This window comes from Bufo bufo, chromosome 8 (assembly GCF_905171765.1).
Source record: "Bufo bufo chromosome 8, aBufBuf1.1, whole genome shotgun sequence".
Taxonomy (NCBI): domain Eukaryota; kingdom Metazoa; phylum Chordata; class Amphibia; order Anura; family Bufonidae; genus Bufo; species Bufo bufo.
This window is the reverse complement of record NC_053396.1, coordinates 134,837,918-134,860,356: the sequence shown is the minus strand read 5'-3', so window position 1 is coordinate 134,860,356 and position 22,439 is coordinate 134,837,918. Positions and strand designations below refer to the sequence as shown.

At 46.0% G+C, this 22,439-nt stretch overlaps 1 protein-coding gene and 1 pseudogene across 1 annotated transcript in view; both read right to left on the bottom strand.

The window, feature by feature from the left end:
* Positions 1–22,439, bottom strand: part of IL1RAPL2 (interleukin 1 receptor accessory protein like 2) — a 905,895-nt gene that overhangs the window by 293,657 nt on the left and 589,799 nt on the right. The gene's annotated exons all lie outside the window — the stretch shown is intronic.
* On the bottom strand, positions 4,655–4,754 carry LOC120978313 (annotated as a pseudogene).

The following is a 22,439-nucleotide window of genomic DNA, read 5'->3' as shown; positions in this document are numbered from 1 at the left end:
AGATTTGAGTTTTGGGAGGTAAAGCCAGACACTGTGAACTTTTGGCCATCTGGTTTAGCTATGTCAGATGGTCAAAAGTTCATGGCAGCCTTGAACTGAAACATTGTTTCTATTTGGCTTTGATTCTCCAGCTTCACCCCTCTAGATCAATTAGAATCTCTATAAAAGTAGAGCAGTCAGAGCCTCTAGTGGCCTGCAGATAGGAACCAATGCTTAATAGGAGAGACTCTTTCAGACTGCATGAGTGACTAGAAGAAGATGCTGAGATGGAGATATAATGCAACAGATTCTGGGTCACCAACCATTTGACTAAGAAGCCAGCTGTACAACTGAGCCCCAGAATCTGGGCAACAGGCCTTTGGCTAGGGAACCAGACTTCTAAAAAAGAGAGGGACTGGAAGCTCAGGCCTTTCCTCAGCCCAGAATCTCCTGATACCAAATGGAAGACTGGCGAAGCCAGCTCAGTGCATTGCCTGTATTGAGTTCCTCCAGTAAAGAAGCACACTGGCTTACTGCAAACCCTGACTCTCTGAACTTATTTGCCATTGGGATGCACTATGCCTTACATACCCTCCAGTGCAGCAACACAATGGTGTCCGGGGCACCCAGCTTAGCTTTGGGGACCATCTCAAAACTGCCCACTGCAAACTCACTGCAAATTTTCTTAATTCCACTATCTAAAAAGTATTTTAACAAATCTATACAGATCTATAATTTTTTTGAGTGTGTTGTTCTGTCATGGGCTGCTTTTGACAAAGAGTACAGTATTGTATAATCTCATGAAAGGACTCTTCCATTAAATTTAATTACATATTGACAAATTCTATGTGAATATTCTATGTTTTTATTAAAATAAAAAATGGGTGGATGGCTTCTGGATATTGGTTCTTTTCATTCCATGTTCTACTTTTAGTGTAGAGTCTTTAACTTCCTCTCTGTCTGGACTTGGAGCAGAGCAGAGGGACTTAACACTTTTTGTCAGACCACCAGTCAGACCAAGGAGAAATTAGAGTTGGTGATTCAATAACAGCACCACACCTTCCTTATGCTATTCTAGTAGAGCGGCTGGTCAGGAGTTTTCATATAATACTAATCAATGCACTGCTCCTCTTTTTTCCGTTAATCTAGGCCTGCCAAGAGAACAATAGAACTGTAATTCCAATCCTCTACTATTCTAATGAGGATTACATTGCACATAAACCCTTCCCTGTGCAGCAGAGTCATAAACTGAGATTACTTTGCTTTCACACTGAGGAATTTTATTTTTGCAATTACTGCTTCAGAAAGATAATGTTTTGTGTTTAATTTTCAATGGCATAGTACTGCTGAAATAAAAAAAAACAGCCCAAAAATTTTGTTTTTCTGAATAGTGAAGTTTCATAAAACATCCTTTTGAACAGTGTCCATTGAATAGGCATTTTCTAATATAGTGTCGGCCACGTGCATATGGCCGGTGTCAGTGTTTTGCGGATCCGCAAAACACTTACAGACGTGTGATTGGCCCTTATACAAATGTTATCTTCTATATTGTTTTTTATTTGTGCCCCATGTACCCCAATAGTTTTTCTTTTTAAGTGTTCTTGAATGGAAAGACCACTTACTGTTATCTCACATATATATTATTATTATTGCCAAATTTACCACCCTAACTCCTCCCACAGTTTTTACACTACATAGACAGTAATATACCGAAATGTGCGGATTGTTCCCGATTGGTGTGCTATTACTTTGTGGAACGTTTCGCCAAATGGTTCACAAAATATCGGCGTTTTAGTGGTGAATCTGGTCCCATAGGAATGAATGGCGGAATGTTCAAAATTAGAGTGGGAGCTGACAAAAGCTAGAGTGTGAGCTAAAAAATCAGGACATGATTTCTAAACTGCCACCAGTCTCTCATTTTCAAGCCCACCTACACAAATCGGCTGCTAATGTTTTTATAAATGTATATTTTAATGTAACTGTGAAGCACTTTGGGCAACAACATTGCAATTAAATGTGCTATATAAATAAATAAAAGTTGAAATGCATTTCTCACTCTATCAATCTTGGCATGTGCACTTTTTAAATTTGATCAATCAATTGGTTAGTGTAATGTTTACTATCTTTACTCACTCCAAACACTCCACACAGTTACTCTGCCCACTCCATAAAGTTCCTCTGCCCGGTCCAACCTTTCCATAGTTACTCCAGTCACTCCAACCACACAACAGTTACTCAAGCCACTCCACCCAGTTACTCCGCCCACTCCAGTTGTAGACTACTGGTGGAGGCAAGAACACTTCACACAATTTCCCCAGAAATTGTAACTTTTCTAGTTTTTTATTGTTGTTTTGGCTAAAACTTCTGTACCCAGATGTTACAATGCAACACACTACAGTCAAAGAGTTTTGGTTTCTGGACTATTTTGGGGGGAAAGCAGCATGCTCTTTGTCATTTTTCTTATGAATAAGCTTTTCTTTGGAACCCCAAAAAACACCAGAAAACTAAAACACCACCAAAAATACTCATCTTCAGTCATGAAAGGTTCATGACTAGAGATGATCGAAGTTCCTGAAAGATTCCGCAGCTTTGCCGAATTAAAAGAAAAATGCTATTGCTCCTCTCCCAGTTCTTTACCATGAAGCACGAGGAAATTCAGCTTTTATGGCAAATCAAATTTCCCTGAAATTCGGATCAAAGTCCATTTCGATTCACTCAACACTATTCATGACATTTATAAATGCTGAAAAAAAGTTTGTGTGAAACAGCCTATTACCATTGCTCAGAAATTGACCAGCAAGGTAATCACTAATTCTGTCCTTAGGTGTCAGTGTGAGGTAGTGGTCTCCATACATATATTTGTAGCCGTAAATATTCCTGGCTTTCCCTGTGTGGGAAGTTGTGCTGTAGCCTCTCTCACTCATTCACACAGCCTTTTCATTATGCCAAAAAAAGCATGGAAGACTGGATTTAATTTTCAGCCAATCAATGTTCACCCATGGGTACTATGTAGACTTTTTAAATATAAAATACCAAGAGAATATGATGAAGATTCTAGTTATTTATTTCTCTTACATATTTGTGTATCCATGTAAGACCCTCTCCTGTTTTGCGGTGCACTGGGGCCCCCAGGAATTCTCGTGGGGATCGGCCTGCGGGGGACCCCATTGGAGTAGCGGGACAGGTCACGCATGTGCCTGCAGAATCTTCGGTTCAGACTCCTTTTTCAGGCGGACGCGGTTCCGGCATCCGTGCCGACGCAATCGCGTATCCATTAAGAGGTCATCTCCCTGGCTGGTCAGTGCCCACTGTTGTTTTGACAACCCTGGTGTATGTTGCTGTTCACATTCTTCTAGACTACCTGTGCATGACCTCTGACTTCCTCAATCCATCTCTAGAGACTGCTTCCGTTCTATACGGAACAGATTGTCTCGCGTTGGACCTCGGATCGGACCCTGGAAATGTCTCGTCCCTAGGTACTACATTACACTGACTATTTCTGTGCATATGAACTTTGGCCTGGTCTGGCTGTCCCTTGTGAGTTTTCTTGCACAAGTTATTATTTGGATTGATTACCTGCATATGATTTCTGGTCTTTACTGTACTGCCGTTATTTAATAAATCCACCTTTGTTTAAACTCTGTCTGGTTGTTTGGGTTCAGAACCATTACAGTCCAACTAATATTTTTGGCAATCTCTTTTTGAGAGAAGGATCCTCTGATGATAAGCTGATCAACTGAGACATCAGTGAGCAGCTGGTAACTGTGGAAAAACCTCACAGGAAATATTCTGTTCCTCAGAAGCACCATTACAGGTAGGGACATAGCTAAATGCTCATGGGCCCTGGTGCAAGAGTTTAGCTTGGGTCCCCTTTCCCTCAGTGCTTTGTGGCCAGGGGGCAGGGAAGCACATAGCCGTCATGATGCTGGAGACAAAAAGTGAAACTGCAACCCCCCCTTCCCCATGCCAAATTCTCGACCTAACCCCTTCCCTCCAGCCGGAGGTGTAACTTGAACAGAATGCACTTTCTATAATACTGGTGTAAGAGTCTTTGGGCCCCCTCAGGCTCCTGGGCCCGGTAGCGACTGCTACCTCTGCACTCCCTATAGCTACGCCCCTGATTACAGGACAGTTAAAGGAAACCCATCACCATGAAAATGCAAAGTAATCTCAGGCAGCATTTTATAGAGCAGGATTTGCTGTCCCGCCCCCCAGATGCCATTTCGTGTACTCCAGTGAGGAGAGGAGTTCCACAATTTCCCCAGGTAAGTAAGGCGCTTCCAGGAATGTGTGCCATTTTTGAAAGAATGGTTTAGTGAGGGCAGACTTGCTCCTTTCTTTGTAAATTTTGTCAAGGATCAAAAAATGCTTCATCCATGACACCACCTCTGTGAGCAACGGTACAACCGGCAATAGCCAGTGTTAAAGTGGACAGCGCAGTGCCAGCAGCGGAGCTCCTGAGACCATCATGGGTGCAAGCATTGTCCCTGGAGCCTTGTATAATAATATAACCAAAAGATCCCAGGGCAAGGAGGTTGACAAAGTAATTAGAACCCAATCAGCTATCTCCTTCCAATATCTCTGGATCTGAGAACACTCCCACACTTAGTGATATAGATCCACTTTCGGAATGGTGCATTTGGCAAGAGACTAGTCTGTAAATTAATTCGGAATAAAAAATATGGACTGTTTCAAGAATTTGCTTGTCATCCGTGGCCATGCTAATCTTCTCTGTATCATTCCAATTTTAGTATATGTGTTGATGAAGTGAGCACATTATGGGATTTGAAGTCAAGGAGGCGGTCCTATCAGTGATTGACAGCCTTCCCTCTATGACTGTGTATACCGAGATAGCTGTCACTGATAAGACCGTCTCATGGACTTCAAAGCCCAGAATGTTCATGGATATAAATAAGTAAATAACAAGTTTTATTGAATTTTATCCCATGAAACTATATATCAATCTGATCATCTCCTCCTGCTCTATAACATGTTCACCTTAGTGCAGACACATCTTCAACGTGACAGGTTCCCTTTTAGGCATTACACAACTCCTCATCTAGATCAATGGGCTGTCTATGTAATGTATGAATGTGCTGGGTCCTTCGGTGAGATTTTTGTCAAGGCTCAGTGCTCTGATTTGGATTCTGAACAGAGCTCCCCTCTATTATGGCCTCATGCACACGGCCATTTCCACTGTGTGGAACGGAGGCATGGAACCCCACAGAAGCACTACAGAGTTTATGTGCCTCCGCACCGCTAAAAATAGAACATGTTCCGTTTTTTGCGATACGGACGGATCACGGACCTATTCAATTTAAATGGGTCTGGATCTGTCTGTAGCAGCCGCACTAATGGTGCCTGTGCATCGGGGGCCGCAAATTGCAGTCCCCAAAGCACGCAACAGTCGGGCAATGGCCGTGTCCATAAAGCCTAACCCAGAATTCTCTAATATGGAATTTGAAAATAGGATCAGGTAACTTTAGGTTCTCGGCAAAATATGAAGTATGTGTGAGTATAATAAAGTGCTTATAATAAGACATGGGGGGCACACCAATGTAAACAAAAGTAATCCTGAGAGTGCAAAAGGGTGGTAAAAAATGATAAACATACACCAGACCCAAGAAAGAGTCAAAAGAACCACCCTATAAATGCACATCCAACCATGACCAGGTAATAAAATATATAAAGTTTATTAGACACAATTTTAAATGTGTGTTAGTTGATGTGTCTAATAAACTTTATATATTTTATTACCTGGTCATTGTTGGATGTGCATTTATAGGGTGGTTCTTTTGATTCTATCTTGGGTCTGGTGTATGTTTATAATAAAGCGCTTGCTGCTGAGTCATTATTTCTATCCAGCTATGCCCCAAAATACTGGAGGCTGGAAAAAAAATAAGCAGATAATGAACTCAGCATAAAATTATCTATAGCTACTGTTCTTCTCCAAAGGAATGATTTCAATTAGAAAGCAATTTAATTGAATTTGTAATGTGTGGGGAATTAGCATTGTAAATGTGCCATATAATACAAATAAATTTCATCTCGTGTCCATTATTTCATGTGTAAAGGTTCTTTCCTGAATATTTGTGTCTTCAACCTATGACCCATAGGTCTTGAACCCTCAACCTTCCTTATTCCAGACGTTGGAGCTGTACATGTTAATGGCCAGAATTACTGGTAACTGCTCTTCCCCAGATGCTCTCATTAAGTTATTTTTATCCGACTCTGAACAAGTACAGTTAGTGAGTAGTATTTTTATTTTCCCCGTCAATACATTTAGCTCATTTTAAAGTTAAAAACACAGAACCACTCTCTTAGCTAAAAGTATACAGGCCCGTGCATGTGTGTAGATGAAGCGCACAGGTACCAGAGGTTACAGATAGAGGTCTATCCAACTGATTGGAGATGTTAATTAGACGGGGTGCCAGACTGACAGAAGAATTACACGCATTTGCAGGTAATAGCTCATTAGCTTGAAATAGCCACTGTTAATTATGACAAGGTCATCAAAGTAATAATCTAAATTAGCAATGAATTTAAAAATAAGTTGAGAACATTTTCTGAAGAACAATGGGTGATAATATCGTTCAGCCCTAGTGTAATTCATTTCTGTAAATATCATTCATAATAATAAATTATAACAAATAGAGGTGTAGAGTCCTCATTGACTCAATGACTTTTTACAATTATCACATCAATTAAACCCCCACACAAGTGTAATAATAAAACTGACCTGCTGTCTACTTTCCAGCTTCCGTGGAGCCGCTTTTGTTGTGGTGCTAATCGCGTGTATGTAATTCAACAGGATTAAAAAATGCCTTCCTGTGTTCTTGCTATGAGTTGACACCAAAATAGCAATGTAACGATGTATATACGGTACTGTGCAAAAGATTTAGGTAGATGTGGAAAACAATGCTGCAAAGTAAGAATGTTTTAAAAAATAGAAGTGTTAATAGTTTAAATCTATTCTGCAAACATAGAGCTAATGTCATTAAGAACTATATTCAGTGTAAAGAAGAAGAAGGAGTTCTAGAAGTGATGATATGGCCCCCACAGAGCCATCAACAACATCGAGTCTGTCTTGGATTACATGAAGAGACAGAAGGATTTGAGCAAGCCTACATCCACAGAAGATCTTTGGTTAGAGTCTTATAGACCAGGCATGCCCTCCAGCTATTGTAAAACTAGTGATGAGCGGCAGGGGCAATAGAATTTGTGATATTTCGCAAATATTTTGGCGAATATTCGCCATATATTCGTGAATTAGCTAATTTGTTATCTCCAGTCATTATTTTCTTGATTGCGGAAATCGGCAATTGAAAAATCTGCGATAAAAATTAGCATTACGAAAATTCGCAATCAACACTACTCCTAAAGTCAAAGATATTGCAGCCTTCTCATTGGCCCACAAGCAAGAAGCAGGGAGGGATCATGTGTACTGATTACAAAAAAATCTTTGCTATTCAAATATTCGTGATCAACATTATGTAAAACTACACCTCCCATAATGCCCTGCTGTAAGCTAATAGCTGTAGGCTGTTCGGGCATGCTGGGAGTTGTAGTTTTGCAACAGCTGGAGGGCCGCAGGTTGAGAATGCCTGTTATAGACCATACAATGATCCCCTTTAGGAAAAAAAGCTGTGCCCCTGGCGCCACCTGTTGGAAGGAAGCTACCGTATTTTATAAATCAATGTTTGACCTTCTAAAACAGGCCTTGTGACATAGGTTAGGATTATAACCAAGCCAGTACCTCGTTAAAATCTGGATACTGGAGTGGAGACAGATATGATTATCCAGTAAATCTAGAGATTTTTATGGTATATTTAAACAACAGATTGATAGCTTAAATGACAGCAAGTGACAATGTGTTAAATACAGCTCACTGGGGCTTTTTCTGCAGCATTTACACCGAATTTGCAAGCTCCATTCAGGCACATGAGATAGTTGTAAGATTGTGAAACAGCTTTTATTGCATGAACACTGTTATTTTGATGTTTGGCCACAAGAGGCCGCTGTTTCCCCACACAGCTAAACAGACTGCTCAGATTTAAATATTCATAGGAGGTGGAGCTGTGTGTCTAGAGCAGGGGTGCACAACCTTTTTTGGTCTGGGGGCCGCATTGTCACATCGCTCTATTTCAAGGGGCCGCAAATAAAAAAATGTTGATCGGCACTCATCTGCCTATTACACAAGTCAGTGCAAAATGACTGGGGATGAGTGATCACAGCCACAGTCGTGCTGCAGATAATCGGACGTCTTTCATCCTGATAAAATATGCAAATCAGCCGACAAATGAGCAATTCCTTGTTTATCGACTGATCAGCTGCACGATTATACTGGCCAGATATAAGATATGAGCGCTCCTATGAACACTTGTTCCCAGTAATTGTCCCAAATATCGTGCTGCAGCATAGCCCCTGAAACCGAAGAGTTATACTTACCTGCTCCCCGCCTCTCCGGTTCTTCGAACTGCCTCCGCTGTTTACACCTGGCAGTGCATGGACATGGTCATACACCACTCCAGACAATGACTGGCTTAGGCGGTGATGTGGCCACAAGCAGTGTGTCACTGCTGAAGCTAGTCATTGACTGGAGCCGTGCAAGTGACCATGGTTATGCACTGTCAGGTGTAAACAGAGCAGGAACCGGAAGATGGAGGCAGCGCAGAGGACCAGAGCGTCGTGGAGCAGGTAAGTATGAATCTTCTATTTCAGAGGCCATGCTCCAGGCCTCATTTTTACCAGAAAAGTGGCGACATTTCCTTCCATCCTGCCTCCTATTTATAAATCAGCGGTTTCCTTCACTGCAGAGGACGGAGCCTCACTGGTTATCACCATCTCCTGCCAATCCAGTTATAGGCGTCCTGCAGTAACCAGTAAGCACATTACCTTGCTAGTGGGGAAGGCGCCTATTGGTTAACGCTTGAATGACCAGGCCCGAAAAGGCCTTAATGACCAGACACTTTTTTGTGATTTAGCATGCGTGGTGGTTCAAATGGTTGTAACTATCATATTTGTTGGACTACCAAGATAATTTTTGCAACAATTTTTATTTGGGGGAAACTATACAAAACGTATATATTTTTTCAAACTATAGCTCCTTATTCTTTAAATATGCAAACTGACACCAAAATAAATTATTATAATTAGTTCTCTATTTTGTGCATTTTGCTATATAATATGAAAAGTTTCACGTGAATGGGGCGGTAATGGTGACAGTTTTGATTGGTGTGGGTGTCTTTTCTTTTATGTATGAATTTTTTTTTAACTTAATATATTTCTGCTACATAATATGTCCCCCAAGAGGTCATAAAAAGACCTTGAGGGACACTGTCACTTTTTTAAATTTTGCACTTTTTCATAAAAAGACTGTGGTGGGACAGTGAACACTCTCTTTTATCAAGCACTTTTTTCTTTATATTTTATTTTTTAATTTATTTAGTTTATTAAATTTTTTTAAATCATTTTTTTACTTTTTTTAAAATATATTTTTACCACATAATTTGTCCCCAAGAGGTCACTGAAAGACCTTTGGGAGACAATAAGTGACTTTTTTTTATACTATTTCCACTGTAACTGGATCATCCAAAGGAGCCCCAGTTACAGGGAAACCAGCCTGCTGCGGAGGCTTTGTACCAGGGCAGCACTCCTCTGTTCCCGAGACACCCAGAGATCACGTGATCGCTGGGTCTACACTGCAGAGCGCTCATAGAGGAGAAGGCAGAAGAGCTAATAAAGCGCTTCTGTCTTCTGCTCGGCTTCCCCGCTCTCACTAATAGCCGGGGACCCTTTCTGCTCCTGCTACAGTGCACGAGCAAAACCTGTGATCCATCTGCTGTGCGGTGCTCTGTGCAGAAACACAGCTGATTGCAGGATCAGCTGTGTTTCTGCCCAGCAGAGCGGGGGCCACAAACCATGGCCCTGGGGGCCGCAGGTTGTGCACCCCTGGTCTAGAGGAAGGAAGCTGGCGTCCATCTTAGTTGCTGACTGGAAAAGTGTGTGAGAGAAGGAATCCATTAACAACACCCCTTTGCATCCAGGGCTGCAGCCAAGTGAAGCTGATCGTGTCAAGGACCTAGATCCTGTACAGGAGAAGGAGTAAAGCTGCCAGTATCGATGATGAGAGCTGAAGAGCAAAGCAACGGACCCTGCAGTACCGCACGTGTGTTGGATCAGCCTTTGCTCAGTTCGCAGTCACCAGCTGAGGCAGAGCAGACAGGGGGGCGGTAAGACAGAGCGTGCACGCACCTCAATAAAAGATTGGCGCCTAAATACTAGAGACTGAGATTAAACCTGCCGGTAGTTAATTAGTGTTGCTGAGTGGCAGACTGCCAAGAATTGTTGCTTGTTTATCACAAGGACTTATCAGTTAAAGTTTTGGTTCGCTCCGGAGAACAGAGAGGACTTCACCATAATCTCCAGTTACCCCAGCGTGTTTATTGGGAGTGATATATATTAAGCACGTGCCATATTACAGTTTGGGAAAAGGGAGGGGGATAGTACTGTATAGTCTGGTAAGATTGTAAGCTGCTGTGTCGCACTGCAGGCTAGCCAGTATCACACACACACACAATTGTTCTTGTTCTTCAGGGTAATAACAGATATGGCGAGACAGAGTTAGATCTGCTCGCAGTAGGTAAATTGCGCAAGTGTTTTCCAGTTACCATCGGAGGGCGCCGTGCTGTGGTCTCAGCTTCCGGGCTGAGTGTATGTAATCTGATTTTATGTTCACTGCATTTGGGAGTGTGTTTGATATCCCGTAACAGTAAAACAAAGTCTGTTCTACAAGAGCTGGTGTCAGTCGTCCTTGTTCGTGACTTTGCTGTATCCGGGTGAGCCCACCTCGGTACACGGCTTACACAGTCACCAACATTTCTTTAAGAATAGGTCATCAATATGTGATTGGCAGAGGTTTGATTCATGGCACTCCCATGATCAGCTGTTTTTCATCAGTTTTAGAAATAGAAATAAGCAACGTAACTAAACAGTTTTGTCTACTGTATTGTGGACTGAGCTGATCATTGCAAGGCTGCTCTTATTGAGGTGAATGGGAGCAGCAAAGCAGTAATCAGTTCTGTCCACTACATAATGGATGGAACTGCGTAGATCAGGTGCTGGATATACAGCAGAACAGCTGATTGTCAAGAGTTTGACTCCTAGCATTCCCATCAATCAGCTGTTCTGCTGTAGATCCAGCACCTCAACTACACAGCTTCATCTATTGCGTAGTGGACAGAACTGATTACTGCATCCCTGCTCCCATTCACTTCAATTAGAGAAGCACTGCAGTAACCATCTCTTCCACTACACTGTAGATAAACTGTTTAGTTACACTGCCAATTTCTAGTGCCAGAGGTAACGAAAAACAGCTGATTGTGAGGGTGCCAGGAGTCGGACCTCCACCAATCAGATATTGATGACCTATGCTATGGATAGGCCATAGAATGGACATAAAAGTCCCAGAGGATCCCTTTAAGCATTGATGACCTTTCCTTAGGATAGGTCATAAATATAAGATTGGTGATTGTCTGACTGTTGGCACCTCCACCAATCAGCTGTTTGCAGAGATTCAGGCGCCAGAACTACACAGCTCTGCCCAATGAGTAGTGGTCGGTGCTGGTAGCTGCAATGCTGCTCCTATTCAAGTGAATTGGAGCAGCACTGCAATAACCAGCTATGGCACTACACAATGAATGGAGTTGCGTTGTTCCAGTGCCTATTTCTAGTACCAGAGCTCTTGCAAACAGCTGATTGGAGAGGGAGTCGGGAATATGACAACCGCTGATCTGATAGGTCATCAGTACTTCAGTCACCGAGAACACTTTTATTTTTATTTTCATTAATGCAAATTTAGTGTATACATACATTATTGATTGTGCATACATAGATATGGGTACAATGCTCATATTTACAACCAATAAGATGTCTTATATTTTATCAAACAGTTGTTTTTTCTGTTCCCCAACATTCCTCCCTCCCTTTTTCCCATCTTTCCTCCTTCCCTTCCATCCCTTCTCTCAGCACAGTCTGACTTTTTTCTACTGAAACCTTATTTTCCTGATTTGGTTTTAATTTAAGTCCCCCGATCCAATGACTTATTTGAATTGACCCTTGGTTTTCCTTTACTGATACAGGATATTTTTCTGCTCTCTTATTTGTCCTTAGTATATTGTTGTCTAGTAATCTATTTCTACCTAATCTGTTAGTATGTTTCCCTAAAAGGTACCATGTTGTCAGTTTTGAAGGGTGCTACTATCATTTGTATTTCTTCATCTGTTGAGAAACTTTCAATAAAAGTTTGCCATTTAAAAAAATAATGCATTTGTCACCAAATGTGCCTAAATTACCAGTGCTCAGTAAAAGAGGAACAGTCTTACCACAGTCTTTCAAAGTGGTGCCACCACTGGGGTCTCCATGATTCCAGTGCTGGGTCTCTGAACCTTATCTTACCCTACTTGACCTGGGCTTATACCTGTCAGAGGAGCACCACGATCACCCTATTGAGGGTGACCCCAGTGGATAAATAAAAGTCACCTATCTGGGTATCCCTACCATTTCCCCTATGCAGCCTAGTGACTGCCCAGCTTCGTCAATAGAGGTGGGGGGAGACCCCAGTGTCGGACCTGTTCGTCCCTACGCGTTTCACTGCCCGTCGCCAGATCATCAGGGGACCATCAATCCAGGCTGAGTCTAAGTAGTAAGAGCATCAGACGTATACTACAGGATTTGAAAGCCGGCACTAGACATACAGTACAGACCAAAAGTTTGGAAACACCTTCTCATTCAAAGAGTTTTCTTTATTTTCATGACTATGAAGGCATCAAAACTATGAATTAACACATGTGGAATTATATACATAACAAACAAGTGTGAAACAACTGAAAATATGTCATATTCTAGGTTCTTCAAAGTAGCCACCTTTTGCTTTGATTACTGCTTTGCACACTCTTGGCATTCTCTTGATGAGCTTCAAGAGGTAGTCCCCTGAAATGGTCTTCCAACAGTCTTGGAGGAGTTCCCAGAGATGCTTAGCACTTGTTGGCCCTTTTGCCTTCACTCTGCGGTCCAGCTCACCCCAAACCATCTCGATTGGGTTCAGGTCCGGTGACTGTGGAGGCCAGGTCATCTGGCGCAGCACCCCATCACTCTCCTTCATGGTCAAATAGCCCTTACTTTCAAAGTTTTCCCAATTTTTCGGCTGACTGACTGACCTTCATTTCTTAAAGTAATGATGGCCACTCGTTTTTCTTTACTTAGCTGCTTTTTTCTTGCCATAATACAAATTCTAACAGTCTATTCAGTAGGACTATCAGCTGTGTATCCACCTGACTTCTCCTCAACGCAACTGATGGTCCCAACCCCATTTATAAAGCAAGAAATCCCACTTATTAAACCTGACAGGGCACACCTGTGAAGTGAAAACCATTTCAGGGGACTACCTCTTGAAGCTCATCAAGAGAATGCCAAGGGTGTGCATAGCAGTAATCAAAGCAAAAGGTAGCTACTTTGAAGAACCTAGAATATGACATTTTCAGTTGTTTCACACTTGTTTGTTATGTATATAATTCCACATGTGTTAATTCATAGTTTTGATGCCTTCAGCGTGAATCTACAATTTTCATAGTCATGAAAATAAAGAAAACTCTTTGAATGAGAAGGTGTGTCCAAACTTTTGGTCTGTACTGTAGGTTCGCCTGGTGTCACTAGCAGAAGTTAGAGGTGTGTATGGCATATGGCATCCTCTGACAGGTATAAGCCCAGGTCAAGTAGGGTAAGATAAGGGTCAGAGACCCAGAACTGGAATCATGGAGACCCCAGTGGTGGCACCACTTAGAAAGACTCTAATTTAGGCACATTTGTGCAGCACATATTCGTGTCTTTTATTGTACTTAAGGGCTATTATTTTTATATCTAGTGTTGATTAAAAGTTAAGCTTTAACAAGGTCACCCATTTTTGTGTTACATATACGTTTAAATTGTAGACAAAGTTTTAGGAAACCTCAGAGACCTCCTGAAAAGTTTGCTTGCTGTGCAGCATCTTATTTGATGGCAAAAGGTGTAAAATGAACATAGCTATCTGATGGATCATGTTCATTACATGATTAAGGTATTGGTTGATACTCCGGGTCTCATCCATCTCTTAACCCCACCATTCCCATACCCGTCTACCCACCATTATCCCCCCAAAATAACCACACCACTCATCAAATTGATTTAATTGGCCACAGCAGCCATTTATTATTAATATAAATATATAACATATATAACATAAATAACATAACCGCAGACGAAGGAGGTCCTGGAAGCCCCAAATTATCCACTTACAAACCACACGGCAAATCTACCTTGCCTCCAGCCGCAGTATACAAGTAGTGGACGCCTCGCCAAACCGAACAGTGGACGCCTCGCCAATCCCGATCCGTAGTCCCAGCTTCCAGTACCTCCTACCGCCTCGACTGCCATGACATACTTTTCCCGCACCATCAAACAACAACCCCCATAACCGCCTCTTATTGCCTTATAACCATTAAAATTAATATCCTTGTTATCAAACCAAAACGCCTTTTACCATCCACAAACCTGGCTTGATTCACTCCCCTATCTCACCCCCTCCAATACTTCCAATATACGGGAGGGTGGGTGGGAGTTTTTTTTTTCTCCACAAAATGGCACCCCTCGCCTAACTACACCCCCATAAATAGCCCCCCAGACTCCTCCCCACTAGAGTAACGCCCCCCACCCCACCATTCAATTGAAATCCCTTAACCCCTTAACCACCAAGACCCTACAACCAAAACCTAATCATGCTGGCCTACCCTTAGCTGCGCCCTAGTCCGGCCAAACTTGATTAAGGTATTGGTTGATACTCCGGGTCTCATCCATCTCTTAACCCCACCATTCCCATACCCGTCTACCCACCATTATCCCCCCAAAATAACCACACCACTTATCAAATGGATTTAATTGGCCACAGCAGCCATTTATTATTAATATAAATACATAACATATATAACATAACCGCAGACGAAGGAGGTCCTGGAAGCCCCAAATTATCCACTTACAAACCACACGGCAAATCCACCTTGCCTCCAGCTGCAGTATACAAGCTCGGAGACACCCGGTGGTGGACGCCTCGCCAAACCGAACAGGTAAGCCCCACCATGAGAGTCCAGCCCCCACCATAAGAGGCCCTCTCAACCTCCAATCCCGATCTGTAGTCCCAGCTTCCAGTACCTCCTACCGCCAACAACGCGCAACTTGACCCCCTCGCCCCTCAAGCTTGCGCGTTCTGCCACACCCCCAACGTTCTCTTAATGCCATCCTGCAACCCCAGATCTATGCCCACCGCATTTAAATGAACTCCATCCCTTCTCCAGAACTCCCCACACCATCCTCCAACTCCCTATGCCTCACAGCAACCGCACCATGTTTTAATCCGAGCCTTATTTATCCTCTCAACCGACCAGTGGTGTAACTACTGGGGAAGCAGGGGAAGCAGCTGCTTCGGGGCCCGGGCTGCCAAGGGGGCCCGGCGTCCCGGCAGCGTGTGTGACAGTTTATTTTCAAGTTCGTTAAATATCGATGTCTTACTGTTCAGGGCCCCTTCACAGCAGCTGACCAGGCCCCCTCGCTAATGTGATCTAATCTTACTGTCTCCTAAAGTCTTCTGATGTGTCTGGGATTCGAACCCACAACCTCCAATGTCTGAGTGTATCAGAGGCAAAGCATTTACCCTCACAACCATAAAGGCTGCAATACAACTGATTGAAAAAATATGAGACTACTGTTATAGCTGGCTAAGTGTACATCTATACACATGACAGCCGCCCTAACACACCCAGCACTGCTACATCTAATACACATGACAGCTGCACCAGCACACTCAGCTCTACTATATCTCTATATATGACAGCTGCTCCAACAAACCCAGCTCTGCTACATCTATACACATGACAGCTGCCCCAACACACCCAGCACTGCTATATCTCTATATGACAGCTGTCCCAGCAAACCCAGCTCTGCTACATGTATACACATGACAGCTGCCCAAACACACCCAGCACTGCTACATCTAATACACATGACAGCTGCACCAGCACACTCAGCTCTACTATATCTCTATATATGACAGCTGCCCCAGCAAACCCAGCACTGCTACATCTATACACATGACAGCTGCGCCAGCACACTCAGCTCTACTATATCTCTATATATGACAGCTGCTCCAGCAAACCCAGCTCTGCTACATCTATACACATGACAGCTGTCCCAGCACACTCAGCTCTGCTATATCTCTATATATGAGCAGCTGTCATGTGTATAGATGTACACTTAGCCAGCTATAACAGTAGATGTCTCATATTTTTTCAATCAGCAGCAAGGCATCCTTTATGGTCTTGTGGTTAGATGCTTTGCCTCTGATACAGAAGGTCGTGGGTTCGAATCCAAACAGAAACCTTTTCTGAAATACAAGCACTGACTCCATATATGGACATACAGGGCGGGACACAGGAAGAGGCTGACATATGGAGGTAAGTAGAGGTGTTTATTATTATTTTTTAATACCCGACTGTTACTGGGGGAAGGGGGGGGCACCTGATACTGGCACATGGGGGGGGGGGAGAGGGGTTGGCACCTTGGCACCTGATACTGGCACCTGGGGGGGGGAGGGGGGGAGGGGGGGGGTTGGCATCTGATACTGGCACATGGGGGGGAGAGGGGTTGGCACCTGATACTGGCACCTGGGGGGGTAGGGGGGTTGGCATCTGATACTGGCACATGGGGGGGGGAGAGAGGCACCTGATACTGGCACATGGGGGGAGGCACCTGATACTGGCACCTGGGGGGGAGGGGGGTTGGCACCTGATACTGGCACATGGGGGGGAGGGGAGAGGCACCTGATACTGGCACATGGGGGGAGGCACCTGATACTGGCACCTGGGGGGGAGGGGGGTTGGCACCTGATACTGGCACATGGGGGGGGAGAGGCACCTGATACTGGCACATGGGGGGAGGCACCTGATACTGGCACCTGGGGGGGGGAGGGGGGTTGGCACCTGATACTGGCACATGGGGGGGGCACCTGATACTGGCACATGGGGGGAGGGGTTGGCACCTGATACTGGCACCTGGGGAGGGAGGGGGGGTTGGCACCCGATACTGGCACATGGGGGGGGAGGGAGAGAGGCACTTGATACTGGCACTTTTTTGTGGCGGGGGGGAGATGGCACTATGATACTGGGACATGTGGGGGGGGGGAGAGGCACTTGATACTGGCACATGATGGGGGGGGCATCTATGGGGACACTTACTGGCACATTATTGGGGGGCATTATGGGGGACACTAGGCCGGCAGCCTATCAGAGGCCGGACACTGAGGGGCATCTACTGGGGCACTATATATGAGGCATTTTATACTGGTACATTATGGGGGGCACTAGCAGGAAGGGGGGAGAGGAGCACTATGGAGGCATTTACTGGGGGCACTATATAGGGGTATTTTATACTGGTACATTCTGGGGGCACTATGGGGACATTAGCTCAACTGGGGGCATTAAAAGGGGGTATTTTTGCACTGTCACATTATAAGGAGAATTATTACTACTGGGGGGTGGGCATTATGGTGGGCTTTATTACTCCCCCATGGTATGACCCCCTAGTAGCAGCACCAGCCTCTCCCTGCTCTGCTATTCCTCTGCCCCTTCTCCAAAACCTTATTATGAAATCTTTCTCATTAGGATAAAGCACAACATCAGCTCCGCCGAGCCCCGGCCAAAGTGTGGAAGTGGCGTCCGAGATCCCCAAGGGCCAAGTCAAGTAACTGTAAGTTTTCATGTGAAATATGTTTATGTTATACACATATAGCATCCACTGTGCCACACAATATACAGTATACCGCTACACTGTGCCAAAGGAGTGGGGTTTACACAGGAGGAGGGAGGTGCAAAGCACGCTGGGGGGGCCCTTACAAATATTTGCTGTGGGGCCCAGTCACTTCTAGTTACGCCCCTGCAACCGACCGTGCATCCCGCCATCTCTTACGAGGCACAATGTCAGACCATACCACCTGTATCCCTGGAAACAACGACCACATCCTCAACAAATCGAATTTCACATCCCGAATCAAGTTACGCACCGGCGTAACACCCAAATCATTCCCCCCACAATGCACTACCAACACATCTGGGGCTCGATCCAAATGCACAAATCTATGCACTTCCCGTAACACCCCCCCTATAACATGCCCCTAAACCCCAACCACCTCACCACCGCAACTTCCTCCGACAACCCCAACTGTCGACCCTGCTTCCTGATGTCCGCCCTAAGCGCTCCCCACCAAACAAAGGAGTGGGTTGAGTAACCTGAAACAACAAAGAACACATTAAGCATCAAAACCCCACCAACCCCACTCACATCAAACTATCCAGCCTGACGTACGACCTGAACCTAACCGATTCCCATCTCCCCAACCTCATAATCTGCTCATTACTCTACACTCAACCCCAGCCTAGCTGCCTCAGTCGCAGCCCCAATCCTAAATGAATGACTAGAATACCTTGCAGAATCCAAACCCAAAGCTGACAGACACTTCTTCAACACTGCCACAAATTGGTACCTCGACAAAAACGATCCATCCTCATGCCTGAGCAACGGTCCCTCCAAAAATTCAGCATACCTTCCAAAATCCCCCAGGGTGGCAACCGGACACAACCCGCACCCAGGAACCGTAAATAAAGTAATCCTACAACCCCTGCCTTCCTAATCCGTCTTGGACCCCCTCAACCTGATCCAAACCCTGTCACCACCCAACGCTACATCCTCCGCAGACAAACCCCCCGAACACCTCCCACTCCTGCCTACTAATTCGCCCACCCGAAACAACAACAAAGGAACCTCACCCCCATCGACTCCCACACCCAGACCTGCACACCAATGCTCCCAACCAGCCCAAGCCCTCCCATAAGCCGCCCATGTCCCATCACTAAGAGATGCCCTAAACAGTCCCGCTACAGTACCTCCAAGATCTCCCACATTGACGCCGGACAAACCAAACCTTCCAGATCCGCCTCCGGTGCCAACTGCCGGAACCGCTCCCACTGCGAACGAGAAAGAGCATCGGCAATGAAATTAGACACCCCCGGGACATGACACGCAACCACCCAAACATTCCTAGACAAACATTGTAACACCATGTGCTGCAACAAACGCACTACAGGAGGGGATGAGGCGGTCAGGGAATTGATCGCCTGCACCACCCCCAAATTGTCACAATGAAAGCGAACTTTTCTATCCCAAAACTCCTCGCCCCACAACACCACTGCTAACACTATCGGGAAAAGCTCCAATAACGCCAAGTTCCGCACCCAACCCTTGCTTACCCATGACTCAGGCCACCTACCCGCACACCAACGTCCCTGACAATACACCCCAAAACCCACCCCCCTGCGGCATCTCATCAATCACCTCCTGCATGACTAGCGCCCTCCCATTAAAATGTTGCAAAAACCCATCCCACACCTTTAAATCCGTCTTCAGCTCTCTCCCGAACCTGATAAAATGATGCGGAGCCGTCACCCCCGCCAACCGTCTACCAAAAATTCTGCCCATCGGCATAATGCGACAGGCGAAGTTCAGCTTCCCCAACAGCGATTGAAGGTCCTTCAACCTTATCTTCTTGGCCCTCCCCACCCTTGCCACCGTCTCCCGCAAATCCCGAACTACATTCCATCCTAACCGTATCGATAATGATCCCCAAAAAACTCAGTTCGGTCGTAGGACCAACCGTCTTATCCTTTGCTAACGGAACCCCAAACGATGCAAAAATTGCCTGTAACGAACCTAACAACAACGCTCACACCCGCGAATCCGCCGGACCCAAGCACAAAAAATCATCTAAATAGTGAATGATGGACAAACAACCCACCACATCCATCACCACCCATTCCGAAAACGAGCTAAACCTCTCAAAAAACGCGCAAGATACCGAACACCCCATAGGCAAACACCGGTCCACGAAAAACTTAACATCCCAACAAATGCAAGCTATCTGGATTCACCGGCATCAGGCGAAACGCTGCCTCAATGTCAGTTTTTGCCAATAGCGTCCCAGGCCCCAACTTCCTCACCCAACCCACAGCCGGATCAAATGACGTATAAACCACCGAACAAATATCAGGGTCAATACCATCATTGACCGACGCCCTTTTCTGAAAGGAAAGATGGTGTATCAACCGAAATTGCATCAAATGGCCCATCCATCCTCCTCAACCGTACCTCACCTGTCAATTTCTCCGCCACCACGTGACCGTGCTCAAGTGCCGATCGCAAATTCTTACCCCCCCAAACCGCCGGCAGAGGATCTGACGGAATCACAAACCCAACCGTAAACCCCCCCCCCTCAACCATTCCGCCACCTCCCTGTTAGGATATCTATCTAAGAATGGACCCATCTTTTCTACCCGCACCGGCGTCCGACCCTTTTCCAGCCCCCTCCGCACCCCCTCTGTGCTTTGCCCCCTTAAAACATCTGTTCGCTCCGTGATTCCCCCCACAACTGGCACATTCATGTTTGAATCTGCACTTCGCACCAAACTTACATCCTCCCTCGTTAAACAAGAAACACTGTCCCTTTGCGGATGCGGCCGCCGAGGTAAACTGCCCAGCCCCCCTGCCTCATTCCGAAAGGGCTGCCCCTGTCTCCCTGGCACCGTCACCCTCATCCATAAATCGATATCCTTATGCTCCCACCGCATATTTGGGCGGACCGCTTTCCTCTGCCTAAACTGTTCGTCATACCGTAACCATCCAACACCCCCGTACACACGGTAAGCTTCCCGTATCGCATCCATGTAACAGAATAACGCCGAGCAACACTCCGGATTCTTCTCCCCTATAACACTCGCCAAGATTGCAAACGCCTGCAACCAATTCCCGAACGTACGTGGTATCAATCTGTACCGCCGTTTCTCATCCTCATCTTTCCTCTTCTCGTCCTTCCTCTCCCTATCCAGATTAAAATGCTCCAGCGGGAGGAGCGAAAAAATCTCCACGTATTCCCCTTTCCAAATCCTATCCCGCACCTCCTGCCTCAAGTGCGCCCCTAACGGCCCTCAAAACAAACATATACCTCCCCTTGAGCTGCATCACCCACCTTATCCCCTGCCACTTCATCCCCCGCCTGCGTCTGCACAGAAACCGACCCGCCATCCTGCGTCACTACCTCGCCATTCCCCCCGACGTTCCCCGCCCGGAATCCCCGCTACCAACCCCGCCAGACTACTCAAAAACTGGCCTAAACCCCCGGCTAACTTCCCCTGACCACCCCCCAGCCCGCTCCCCCCTTGGGCACTGAACATAGAATTAAGGGATCCCCACGGGTTCTCACCTTGCTGCCGGGGGGCTGTGAACCCTGCAGCGGAAAATCCTGCATCCTGACGACCGTCCTCCCTCTGGACCACCACGCTCCGTCTTGGGACTTGATCATTGCTGAAACTCTGCACCCCAGCAGGATCCATGCTGAGTGCGTTCATCTCTGAACTGCCAGCCACCAGAGGGCGCTGAAGCGACTCAAATCTTCCTGGCACATCTTCTTCCTGAGGCCTGCGCTCCCCACCATCTTGTAGCTGCGCAGCCTCGTGTGCCCCATGGCCCCTGTCATTCCCACGCTGAGCAGGCCTCCCAACCAGCATACCAGGAAGGGATCCCGCTGCACCCACTCCCGCTCCACCGCCGCTTGCAGGAGAGGGCAGAGGGAGGGACCTCCTGCCCTGCGCTGGGTTCCACCTTGTATTCGGATTCCTCCCACGCCGGGAGGTTGAGGATGCAGACTGCCCTGATGACTCCCGAGGTGGAGGGTCCCCGGAGGGGCTCCTTACGCGGTGCCGAACCCGGGGGGTCTCTGTGGGACTCAGGCGCGCCGGCGGCCGTACCCGCCGCGTCCGTCTGCCTTCCGGCGGTGAGCTGACAGCACTCACCGCCTCCCCCCTCAGCATGCTAGCCATCTGCGCGCTCAGCCATTCATGTCCCCGCTCCGCCGCCGCCTCCCGCAGCCTGGACAGCATGTCTTCCACGGTAAGTGCCTGTGACATCTTAACAGTTTTTTCTTCTCCACAAAATGGCACCCCTCGCCTAACTACACCCCCATAAATAGCCCCCCAGACTCCTCCCCACTAGAGCAACGCCCCCCACCCCACCATTCAATTCAAATCCCTTAACCACCAAGACCCTACAACCCAAACCTAATCATGCTGGCCTACCCTTAGCTGCGCCCTAGTCCGGCCAAACTGACTGATTTACCGTGCACCCACCCAAAAATAGAACTCAAGTTCAAACACCTAATCCTGTGTTTTTTTGTTTTTCTGCATTGCTGTTTCACACCCTATTTGGCAATTTGCTTGCAGCTTTGGCACACATTTAATATGAATACTCTGATGCGCCACTCACCATCTGTCTGT